Raw genomic sequence first — 12,186 nt, 5'->3', positions numbered from 1 at the left:
GGTCCTTTCTCTCACTGCTGCTTCTCCTGCAGCATCCCCCATGCCACTCTCCACAAATGCCTCAAGCCATTTCATCTGCATTCTTTACAACACCGAATGCCTATGCAATAATTCCACTGAGAAATGGGACTTCACAGACACCCACACCACTGGCATTGTCTTCCTCACCGAGATTTGGCTCAGCCAGTCTTCCACCCTGCATCGCTATGGCCATCCACCCTGGATTCAAGATCATCCACTTCAAAAGACCCCACAAGCCATGAAAATGCCTCACAATCATTCACAAGGATACCATCACCTGCACCACCTCTTCAGATGAACCTACTGCGATTATAGAATACCTGGTCTTCCAAATGCAGATCAGTCTATCCATGACCATCACAGGCACACTTCCCAATCAGGACACCACACTTCCTTCAGCAACCTCCTCACCAAATTCATCACTCTCATCTCCATCATATCCAACAACTTCCTCCTACTCAGTGACCTCAACATTCATATCAATGAATCCTAAGACCAGAACACTGCTGACCTACTAGAAATCCTCAGCAACAACGGTCTCAGGCAGCTTGTACAAGGCCTGCCTCATGCTGCTGGACACACACTTGACCCAATCTTCATGCCTGGCAACAATATCACCTTTGGCTACAACTCCCCACTCACATGGACAGAACACTCCATCATACACTTCTACATAAGCACCCCCAACCCAACATACCCAAACCAACTATCAAACTCAGCCACAACTGAAACAAAAAATAGAATCAAACTTGATTCATGCTCTCAGATCCAACCAACCAACGCTCACAGACGACCTAGAGAAAGACCTACCCATCTTTGACAACCAGATATCAGACTACACCAACAACCTGGCCCCCACTTAAGAAATCAGACACACAAGAACTTGCGCTCAAGCATGCTGATACACAAGGGACCTCAGAGATTCAAAGCACCACTGCAAGCAGCTGGAAAGAAGATGGCAGACCAGCCGAGACAATACTTCTAGAGACACCTACAAATTTGCCCTCCAAAGATATTATGCACATATCAAAGAAGCCAGGTCCGTGGCTCTTGTGACAAAACTCAAATTCTGCACCAACACAGACAAACAAATCTTCAACATAGTCAAGGAATTCACCAACCCAACACCATCACCCCCTCACAGGTCTTCAGTGACAACCTTTCACAACAAAATCCTCAAGATCTACTCCAGATTCACATCCCAACCCACCATTGAGGAAATCACCACATAACCTCCCACCGCCACCTGGAACACCCACCTCCTGACAAACTGGAGCCCAGTCACCTCAGAGGACATCACCAGAATCAAGCAGGGCATATGGAAACACTCTGTTGAAGAAATCCTTGGACAATCCTAAAGACATTAGCAACTACAGACCCATCTCGCTCCTACCTTTCCCAGCCAAAGTTCTAAAGAGAGAGATCAACAAGCAGCTCTTCACCCATTTTGAAGAGCACCACCTCTTGGGCTTCACCCAATCGGAATTCCACCACAAGCACAGCATAGATACCACCCTCCTAGCAGTGATGGGTATTCGCTTAATCATGAACATAGGAGAACTCACAGCGATCATCCTGCTCAACCTTTCAGCAGCATTCATCACCATCTCCCACAGCAGCCTCATTTCCAGACTTCTGGAATCAGGAGTCGAAGGACTTGCCCAAAGTTGGATCTCCTTCTCCTCTCCAACAGTAAACGGTGGGTTAGACTCTGCACTTTCACCTTGTCGGAGGGATGGTCGGAAATAGAAGCGAGGAGGCTGTAGGGGTTGAATGATGTGATATTTATTTGGGGGGGCAAAGTAACGTACAGAGAGTAATGACGGTCTTCAAAGGGGTCAAAACAAATAAATTTGAAAACGACTGTTCCAGCACAGGATGACAGCGTATTTCTTCTCAAGGCGTCCGGTCCTTATTCGAGGTCCAGGGGTCAGATAGTTCGGTGGCACGTAGACAGGGTCCCGGAGTAAGCTCGAGAGAAAGTGAGAGAGCAGCGGTCAGTATGATACTCTAGGTTGTTTATAAGCCGTCACCGAACCACGTGTGGTCAGGAAAAGAAAATAAGGTGAGTAGGCTCTAATAAAGGGTGAGAGCAGACGTAACTGTGGTGGTGACACTTTTCTGTTTACATGCTACATTCTTACAACTAGGGATTTGGAATGAGGAAAGGGGTAGAGAGGCCGTGGTTAGGAGGTGTGGTCGTGAAACAAAGGTGAAAACAACCAAAAAACCCAAACAACCATCACCGAAAATCTTCCTCCGCTTTCTCCCCCCCTCCCCCTTTGTCCCGTCACATACCGCTAAAAGCCACAACTCTCCAGAGTTGTGGCGGCTCGTACGTCCTCCGGGATCCACCAGTCTTCCGTCCACACTTCAGGAGCCTCGCAGTCCTCGGCGTTTCCGACTTCGGTGTCTTGGGCGATGATAGGCGGTGTTTCGGCGTCTCTCCAGTCGTCCGCTTCTTCTCCTTCCGGATGCCTCTTTCTGGTTGCTCTCCCCGAGGTGTCCACACGTTCGCTTTTCTGCAACCTGTGACCTGGGTGCCTGGCTGTTGATTGGTCGAGCGGAATATCCGGTCCGCCTCCTCTGGGGAATCCCTTTTCCGCTTTCGGGTTGCTGATCTCGTCCTGTGGAAGGGAGAACAGTTTATTTAGTTCTGGCAGAGACTCGTCAGTTTCGGGACGGTAAGGTATCCATACTGCTCCGGATGAGGGTTGGGGTATATGCGGGAGTTCAATCGCGGGACCTTCCTCACATCCCCCTTCCCTAACTTTCTTGTTTACAAGAAAAGGGGCTCTAGGATATCTAGATAAAAAGTCCACATTAGCTTGTTCTTTCCCTTTCCTGTGGTGTACTGTATAACTGAATGGTTGAAGGGCGAGGAACCAACGTAAGATCCTAGGGTTATGTCCTTTGTTCCAGGAGAGCCACTCAAGTGGAGCGTGATCAGTATAGAGTAGGAATACTCTCCCCTCAAGGTAATACCGCAGGGCTTTGACAGCCCATTTGTTGGCTAGGGCTTCTTTTTCAATGACTGCGTACCGGGTTTCTCTGGGGAACAGTTTGCGGCTGATATAGAGAATAGGTTGTTCTTGTTGGTTCTTGTCTAGTTGGGATAGTACTGCTCCTAGACCTTGGTCAGATGCATCCATTTGTAGTATGAAGGGTTTTTCCTAATTGGGATTCGTGAGAAGAGGTTTGGACGTGATGATTCGTTTTAGGTTTTGGAATGCTTGTAGGGCCGAAGGAGTGGGATTTCTTAAACAGTTGTCTGTCTGAACACGTTTCTTTAGAAGATCTGTTAAAGGGGTGGCTATGTGGGAAAAACAAGGGATGACGCGTCTATAGTATCCCAGCAACCCCAAAAAGGCTCTGAGGTCTTTCTTGGTTTTTGGGAAAGGTACCTGGGTGATTGCTGCTACTTTCTCCTCTTGTGGCCTGATACACCCATTTCCCAACAGAAATCCCAAATATTTTACTGACCTAGCGGCTAAGTGGCTTTTTGCTGGATTGATGGTCAGACCGGCTTTTTGTAAGGCTTGGATTACTTGGGTTAGGTGATGGAGATGTTCTTCCCAGGAATTGCTGTGTATGATTATATCATCTACGTAGGCTGCTGCATAACTGTGGTGCGGTTGCAATATAATATTCATGAGCCTTTGAAATGTTGCCGGTGCCCCGTGTAGTCCAAAAGGTAAGACCTTAAAGTGGAACAGACCCTTGGGTGTAGAGAAAGCTGTTTTTCTCGGTCTTGGGGTCTTAGTGGTACCTGCCAATAGCCTTTACATAAGTCAAGTGTGCTAATGTACTGTGCCTTCCCGAGTCTTTCTACCATTTTGTCGACTCTAGGGAGGGGATAAGCGTTGAATTGTGATATCTTATTTACCTCCCTAAAGTCTATACAGAAACGTATGGACCCGTCAGGTTTAGGCACGAGGACAATAGGAGAACACCACTCACTTTTAGAGGGTTCAATGATGTCCAATTTCAACATTTGTAATATTTCTTGGTCTATGGCTTCCCTTCGTGCTTCAGGGATTCGGTAAGGTCTTAACCGGACGGTTTTCCCTGGACGAGTATGTATCTCATGTTCTATTAATGGGGTTTTTCCTGGAGTCAAAGAGAACACTTCCTGGAGCGGGACCAAGGTACCTCGTAGCTCTTGTTTGAGGGGTTCTAGTAACTCATTGTCTATGCTTTGCTCAACCAGGGGAGTTTGGGAAGCTGAGAGCAAGGCAGGAGTGGGGCCTTCCCATTTCTTTAGTAGATTGATATGGAAAATTTGGGTGGAATTGCTTGCGGGATCCATTTCTAGTTTATAGGTGACTGGTGTTACTTTTTCAACTACTTTAAAGGGACCTTGCCATTGACTTAGCAATTTGTGTTCAGAGGTTGGGCGTAAGAGGAGAACCTAGTCATCTGGTTGCAAGGATCGTTCTTTCGTAGCCTTATCGTATTGTCTCTTTTGTGCTACCTGTGAATGTTCTAGATTGTTTCGCACTATTTCTCTTATCTGATTCAAATGGGATTTTAATCCAGACACATAATCTAGTAGAGGCTTTGTGGTATTAGCTTCTTCTTCCCACTCTTCTGTGGAAATATGGATTTTTCTGATCAGTTATGTCCCCTATCTTGGACCCCAACGGTTTCATGTATGAATCACAAGTACATGTATGTTCCCTCCAGTTCCAGTTATGAAGACGCAAACACATGTGCGTCCAACGTCAACATGTCCTCTGTCAGATCCGCCATGAATAGGCCGGATATTCCATTCCTAAGTATGAAAGGCCACCGGTTTTATATGGTTCACTTATGCCATTTCTCAGTCCAGGCAAGTAGGCCCTGATTCAGTCATCGAACTCTTCTTGCCTTCTGCCTCTGAAAGCTCCAGTCTGAGCCTGCATCTGTGACCATGAACTTTGTCTCATTCCCTGCGCGGCTCACGAAGCCTGACATCAGCCTGCTGCCTGCCAAAAACTGTATTTCACCTTCGAAATTATCTGCTCCGTTCCCTGCCCAATGCATTCCTGTCTAGCAGTTTAAGTAAACATTCTTCCAGCTACCGAGCAAAGGCTCGGCTTCTCTGTCTTTATGCAAGTAATTCATAGCCCTATTGCTATGGAAGATTTCCGCCCTCGCATCCAGTGTAGACACTTAGACGCTTGTACACGCACTAACAGTCAGTATAGTCAGTATAGAATAAGATTCTACTCGAAGAGACCTCTCTTTTGGATAACATAGTTCTTTAAACATAGGATGTTAGATATGATTTGGGATTAGGTTGACTTGACCCTCCAGACTTCTGTCGCCACATGTAGAGCTAAATGTCAAGTCCCCTTCACCCCCTAGTTACACGTCAATTACACGTCATGCTGCTGCGCGCGCATTTCTGCCAAGTATTTCTGCTGACATTGCGAAATTCTTTCATAGAACCACCCTCTTATGACATCACATCTGATGACGTTCTTTCATCACTCCCAGTTACGCCTATTTTTGCTACGCACGAATATATTATCCATACTATCAATTGTTACGCCTCTTGTATTTGCTTCACTGTAATGCTTATTGTATAAAAGTAATTGATTGTCAATAACGTATGTACTTCACTTCCTGAACCTTCGGGGTGATGGAACTTGGAGCAACCGATTATAATCGACCATTGGAATAAAGCCCATTCCGAACCTCTAATACCACGGATTCTGCCTCTTATTTACTGAGCTATTTTATTATGTTTCTGTATCAAATTAAGTCCCGGTAATTAAATTATTTACCACATGAATGGCGCCCGAATAGGGACACTTTCTCATCTCACGCGCCGGTGGTGAGTTGCAGGCCCGGTCTCCTGCCACAGCTGGACGGACAACAACGCGTACCAGCAGGATTTCCTGTATCTCCCTCCGGTCAAGCGGGGGCGACTGAGGCTGCGATCAACACCCAGACGAGGCGGTGAGAAGTGCGAAGTATCCCGACCAGAGCCTAGCTGAGAGAGCAAGATCCGAGGTATACAGAGGCCCACCAGTTTCCGAAGTCCCGAGTCGAGTCCAGTCCGGTTCAAGTTCAAGTCGAGTCCAGTCCGGTTCAAGTTCAGTTCAGTTTCCGAGGCCTTCCGTTTCCGAGCTACCCGGTGAGTACCATTACTGGGGAGGCGTTCTGACGTGCACATAGGTTGTGCCGGTCAAGACGGGTTTGGGTACACAAATCCGGTCTGCACTGTTTCAGCAGTGTATCTGTACTGTTTAGCAGTATATCTAGTATATCAAGTATATAAATTCAGAATAATTCAGTTAATGTCGAGTATTATGTTTAGTGATTAAGTTTTCCTTAGATCGTCATCATTATCGTTGCTCAGTTAAATGTTAAATGTTAAATGTTTTAAAAACGTTCTGCATATTGTGGTATGAATGACTGTTCATTATCGTGTTTACTGTACTAAGTTTGTTCAAAATCAAGTATCAGATCAATTCTCAAAATGCCGCTCTTTTCGAAATTAAGACAGATCACAACAAGAAAAGGGGTACTCGAAGAAGCCGTTCCTATTCCTCCTAGGGACACTCCAGGGTACTTCATGTATCATAAACATGGCTTAGACGCTATATTATTTCTTGATTTATGGGTAGACTACACCAAGGAATTACCAGAAAGTCAGAGGTGGCCCACAGCGGGAACCTGGGATGCAGAGTGCATCATGAAAGTAGAGGAAGAGTTATGGAAAAGGAAAATCAGACAGTCACAGAAAGACGCCATTGAGTTATGGCGTAAAGAATCTCATAGACGTACAGAAAAAGCACTCCGACAGGAAGAGAAGAATAAAGAGAGTTCAAATAAAGTCCGAGAAAATCTATTAATTGAAGAAGGTATCCGAGTGAAATCAGAACAAGTAGACAGACAAAGAAATGCCCTTATGAATGGTATGTATCCCCTTCTGGCCGAAGGATTACCTAAGGCTACTCCGGAGATACCAAAAGACTTGCCACCCCCATTGTTTCCAATAAAGGTACATCCTAAGGGGCATCCTAGAACCGCAGAAGACGTTTTTCTTTCCTCATATTTAGACGACGCAGCTCCCGAGTATACAAATTCCGCCCCACATAGACCGCCTGCCAGGGAGGTTCAACGTCAGGATCCAGCATCCGTATCTTTACAGCAACAAATCCTGACACAAGTTCCGGCAAGCACATCTGTTTCTACATCTGTTCCTACAGCTACTTCTATAGCTGTGTCCACACCTATAGTTGCTGTATCACGTTCAACGAATCCTTTCACGCCCGATACCCCAGATGGGGCTACGGGAGGTGCTAGCAACATTTTTTCTACGCCACCCAGAATAAATAAACTTACCTTTCAAGAGTCAGCACATTCACGTACCCCCAAACTCATAAATGCCCGTACGCTTAAGGAACTTCTTATAGATTGTAGATATGACCCTGTGCCCGGCAAAGAGGATGAAATGACCCTGGCATCATTACGTATCAGACGAGCCGCAGTGTATTTAGGGAAGTTACCAGGAATGACTGCGCATCTAGATAATATATATCATTTTGTTCAAACAGGGCGAGATTCAGAATGTATTAACAGAGCTATGGAATACCAGAAAGTGGAGATACAGGGGGAACTGTTACGTTTCCTTATAAATTGTGTGATCAGAAATCAAGACCGACCGGGGGTAGACCCGGAAGCAATGCAAATTCTTACCAGATGGAGCCAGAATATATCAGAAGGGAGACATGATAAGCAAAATTGTATAATAGCCATGTGCCAAAAGATCCGTAAAGAAATAGAACGCATGCACGAAGAGAGATTGGCGGTAGACCAGTTCGAACAAGACGAGGAAGAAGGATCAGGACTGCCCACAGGACAGTCAGACACCATAGCCTATGTAGGTAGAGGAAGATCTTGTAATAGTAATAGATGTCTTATTGACCCGATACGTCCGATATGTCCAGATAATAACAGGAATTTCCAAACACCTATAGTTCATATAAGGTCTAACGAGCATTCGTTCCAAGCCGCTGACAAATTACTCCGAGAACGAAGGGGCTATCATTTTCTCGATTCTATGGATGAACAAGAATTAGCCAGGTCAGCTGTCCATTGGGTTGACAGTCCCGGAAAGTATAGTGATGATACAGTAGCACGCACATTTTTGAATCTCACCCCAGATGAACAGCGTTTAGCTGGGATTTATATGATTCAACAACTCCTTATACTATATCAGAGTCAGCATTCGGATCCTGGTCCCTTGCCTGATATATTGACTGAATTACTCATGAATAGATGGAGAGGTTCAGGTACTAAATTAATTAAAGAAATATTAGAATCAAGAAAGCAGTACATTCTTTTTGTATGTTCAGACCATGTCTCACTGCCTATCAAGGAAAGAACCACGTATTACATGGACAGACAGAATCCCTTACGAGAAGTGCACCCAATAAAAGGCGAGGACAATGAGTTTAAACGCGTATTTGTATATACACCCATATCGAAAATAGAATTGTTAGAAATGAAGAAAGTGGTACCCAGTCATGACAAAGACCCAGCGGGTTTCCACCGAGAAATTAAAGACATGTTACTCATGGGAGAGTATACCTATCCCGACATTATGACAATATTAAAGGTATTAATGCCTGCTGGCATTTATGAAAAACTCAGGGAAAAGGAGTGGGAGGTAGGCGACCAAAAGATAGAATGGTCAGCATTAGAAGCAGAAGAAAAGGCCCGAACTGCAGGAGCAGGGCTTGGGGATAAAACTAAAGCACTACCAGGTTTACTAGTACAGGTACTGCCACGTTTATTAACTACGAAAAAGGAAGATTGGGGTACAATTTCAGCCTGTAAACAGAAGCAAGATGAAGACACTAGTGATTACTATGCCCGATTTGAAAAATGTTTTGGTATAAATAGTGGCATAAAAGCAAGTAGCGAATCATACCCACATCTGTTTGTGACAAAATTAGTAGAAAATGCCTTGCCTCAAGTGAAGAATAGAGTATTAAAATTCGAGAGTACCTGGCAGGGTAACACTCCATCACAAATGTTACAAATGTTACAGTACCATCACAATAGAATTAGAGAGGAACAAGAACATGAACAAAGACGCATGAAAGACACGAAAATGAAAATGCTAGTCTCCCAGACAGTTCCAGCTGAAGGACATAAAAAGGGTACGACACATTCCGGTGATTCATCAGGACCTGTAAAAGGGACATGCAATTATTGTAAAAAGCCAGGTCATTACGTACACGATTGTCCAGTTTTAAAACATAATATCGCCATAGGTAATACAAAAGAAAGACCACGGCCACCCAGACAGGATCAGAATGAACAAGGAGCCCCGCAGCATGCACAGTCCATGCCAGCTCCACCACAGTCTATACAGTTTGTGCCGGCTGCACCAGCGCTGCCTGTTGCTGCCAGACAAACCACGACACGACAACTGTAACAGACCGCACAGTACGACTATCCTGAGTATCAAAGATACGCATGAACCAGCCTAGAGAGGGAAGTTGACTTACCCCTTATCGAGATCCCTGTAGATCAAGAAGGACCTTATGTACATAGTGAATTATTAGGCCAAGACAGAAAATTTTTACTCGATACAGGGGCAAGTCGAACAACTATAAAACGTAGTGAAGTTCCAGGGGCACCCCTCTCAGGCTCACAGAATATTTCCCTTGGTTTTTCAGGAAAACCTATTGTTAATGAAGTGTCACAGCCTCTTCCACTTACGATAGGACCTTTGACCCGAACTACAGATTTATTGCTTACTAAGTCATGTCCAGAAAACTTGTTAGGTATAAAAACACTGAAAGCTCTAGGAGCTATAATATGTTGTTCTCCGGAAGGAGTAAGATTGTTTTTACGTGATTTTAAAGGTCACTATGTGTCTAGAGACATGGATCCCCGACTGCAGACTTTACCTATACATCTATGGTCACAAGGCCCTACTGACGTTGGTTGCATGAATATTACACCATATCGAGTCACACTAAAGGCAGGAGTGGTACTACCACGAATGAGACAATACAAGTTACCACCAGATGCTGTAGTGGCTTTACTGCAAATCATTGACGAGCTCATTGCCCAAGGAGTGGTTGTGGAAACAGACTCCAATGTATGTAATTCACCGATAATTCCGATTCTTAAACGAACAGATCCGAAGGCCCCGCCAGTATATCGATTGGTTATTGATCTGCGCGAATTAAACAAGTGCATTGTGCCACAATTCCCTGTGGTCCCAGATATCTCGTCATTACTGACAGCTATTGATTCCGAAGCAACATTCTTTACTGTAATTGATCTCAAGAATGCCTTTTTCAGCGTCCCAATAGATCCGGAAAGCCAATATTTGTTCGGATTTAGTTTAAATGGACGTAGCTTTAAATTCTCCCGCGCACCTCAAGGATTTACAGAAAGCCCCAGCATCTATAGCCAAGCACTGAAACGAGAACTCGACAGTATCCATATGCCAGTTAACACTGCTCTGCTTCAATATGTCGATGATCTGCTGATCACCGCTAGAAGCGAACCCGAATGTGAGAAAGCATCACTGACAGTTTTACAATTTCTAGCCGAAAAGGGGCACAAGGTGTCCCCTTCTAAGCTGCAATTCTGTGTCCAGCGAGTTGTTTATCTTGGACACTCGCTGTCCAAGGAGGGGAGGCAGCTTACACCCGACCGCATTCAGTTAATAGCTAACATGCCAATACCCAAGACACAAAAGGAGGTACGGGCTTTCATAGGCCTCACTTCATATTGTAGGCAGTGGATCCCTCAGTATGCATTCCTAGCTAAACCACTCATTCAATTGACAACACAGGAGGCAGCCACATTGACTGTCCTCCCTTGGACTCAGGAACATACACAAGCTTTTGAAAGCTTAAAGAAAGCTTTATGCCAAGCACCTGTCTTAGCAACGCCATGTTACAGAAAACAGTTTACACTCTTTGTTACAGAACGCGAAGGTACTGCTTTGTCAGTACTCACACAGGAACAAGCAGGAGCACACAAACCATGTGCTTATTTTTCTAGTACATTAGATCCCGTAGCTCAGGCTTTGCCTGCGTGCCTGAAATCAGTGGCAGCAACAGCTTTAGCAATCAGACAAAGCGATGCCATAGTGTTAGGACATCCATTGACAGTTCAAGTACCACATGCAGTAGAGGTTCTTGTGAATAGAACGCAAACACAACACTTGACTATAGCGCGACTTACAGGGTACGAGTTAACATTGTTTCAGCCACATATAGAAATCAGACGTTGTAACACATTGAATCCTGCCACACTTTTGCCAGTAATCGGAACAGACCCACTAGCCCATGACTGTATTGAAGTTATCACAATCACGACGAAACCCAGACAAGACTTAACCGATGTCCCATTGTCAGACCCAGACCTGACGTTGTATGTAGATGGTTCATGTATGAGAACAGGTACAGGAGAGTTAGTGGCCGCTTACGCAGTCACAACAGACACTGAAATCATTGAAACAAATTGCATAAATACCTTGTCCGCTCAAGCCGCAGAGCTCATCGCTCTGACACAAGCCTGTATTCAAGCCACAAATAAAAAAGTCAACATATACACTGATTCACGTTATGCATTCGGAGTTGTACATGACTTCGGCGTGCTGTGGCGAGAGAGAGGTTATTTAACTTCTCACGGTGCCCACATTCAGCACGGACCCCTCATCCATGCCTTATTAGATGCAATACATCTACCCACTGCAATATCAATCATGAAATGTAAAGCTCATACGAAAGTTACTGATGTCATTTCTCAAGGCAATGATCTAGCCGACAGAACAGCTAAACAGACTGCTCAAACTCAAACATCCGACATGACAGAGACAATAGTCCCGATGCCAACACATTGTATGACGGTTAAAGATCCTACTCTCGACGTAATTGACATACAGACACATGCTACACCAGACGAAATAAAGAAATGGACTGAATTAGGAGGGATCCAAACGGATCAAGGATGGATGATGAAGGAAAAATCTGTGTGGTTCCTCCCTGATTCAATGGTCCAAGTTATAATTAACACTATACATAGTCCAGCACATCTAGGAGAAAAAGCTATGCTAGATAGCATTCAACACATTTGGTTCAATAAACATTTACGAGCAGCAGCCAAACAAAAAGTTCGTACCTGTATGATCTGTTG

The sequence above is a fragment of the Triturus cristatus genome, chromosome 4_2, assembly GCF_964204655.1.
Source record: "Triturus cristatus chromosome 4_2, aTriCri1.1, whole genome shotgun sequence".
Classification (NCBI taxonomy): domain Eukaryota; kingdom Metazoa; phylum Chordata; class Amphibia; order Caudata; family Salamandridae; genus Triturus; species Triturus cristatus.
The sequence above is the reverse complement of the archived record's forward strand: the minus strand, read 5'-3'. Positions refer to the sequence as shown.